The sequence below is a fragment of the Ananas comosus genome, unplaced genomic scaffold (genome assembly GCF_001540865.1).
Source record: "Ananas comosus cultivar F153 unplaced genomic scaffold, ASM154086v1, whole genome shotgun sequence".
Classification (NCBI taxonomy): Eukaryota; Viridiplantae; Streptophyta; class Magnoliopsida; order Poales; family Bromeliaceae; genus Ananas; species Ananas comosus.
The window spans coordinates 1-1,018 of NW_017891511.1; the positions used below are offsets into that span (position 1 = coordinate 1).

At 42.5% G+C, this 1,018-nt stretch overlaps 1 long non-coding RNA gene across 1 annotated transcript; it reads right to left on the bottom strand.

Moving 5' to 3' along the window:
- Positions 1 to 6: 6 nt before the first annotated feature.
- LOC109704968 lies at positions 7 to 1,012 on the bottom strand. Its single transcript, XR_002214558.1, has 3 exons — positions 565 to 1,012; positions 218 to 478; positions 7 to 147 (listed from the first exon to the last, which is right to left on the bottom strand). It is a non-coding gene; the product is annotated as an uncharacterized LOC109704968 (long non-coding RNA).
- Between the last annotated feature and the right edge of the window lie 6 nt (positions 1,013 to 1,018).

Here is a 1,018-nt window from a genome sequence, read left to right on the forward strand (position 1 = left end):
ACAACGGCTAGAAGTTGATAGAAAAAGCCCTGCACAAAACTAGCCTCAACCGAAATCAAACCTGGTTGCTGTCAGATCTGGATCCTCCTGCGGCTGCTTCTGGGCGCCCGGATCGAGGGTCCAAAACAGTACGTTGGCAGCTTCAGCCTACATGGATTCAACATGAAATTTAACCCAATTCCGAAGTCCAAAAGCAGTGAAACTTCACCCCACTCACCTCTAGATGCCTAAAAAAATAATTCCCTAGGTTCCCCACCAAAAATGAGCTCAATTCGATCACCAAAAGGCCCTCAAACCAGCTTCGAATCCACTTTCTGGGTGCTCAAATCTTGCATCCAGAATTCCTGCACTAGGCATTCCAATGCACATAGCTGAAATCCGAGAATTCTAACTTATAATTTCTGTAAAGAAGGGTCCAAAACCTCCATGGATGAGTGAGGGATCACTCCATAACCAGCAATAGGCTCTCCATCAAAATCTAGATTCAAAAATCCAAGATTTACCATTAAAACCTCAAAAATCAGCATATAAGCTCAATTATCCAAAAATCTGAGCTAAACGCACCTTCCAAGTTGCAATTCAGGTGATGGACGGGTTCAAAACCAGTAGAGGATGATGGAAGATCAATTCCAACTTCCAAAATCCAGCTCCAACAAGATTCGGACCCAAGAAGACTAAAAAAATCCAAATTTCAGCTCAAGAACACTAAAACCCCAAGAAAACAGCAATTTGACCTCAATTACTTGCTGTTAAATTGGTTCCACCCACTCTCGAACAAGTCCACAATCCATGAAATCCTTCCCCACAGCAATTGGAGGCTCCCACAAAGCACAATTCCAAAAACTATCCAAGTTGTTACTGGAATTCTGCAGAAATTCCAAGTCCTCAATGCCAAAAGTGGAAGTTTGAAGGATTAGAGGGGTTAAAATGCAAAATTGCAAGCTTTCTGTGAATAAGAGGTGTGGCTCTTGAATCAAAGATTGTAGAGTTGGGATGATAGCGGTCCCTAGGGTTTAGT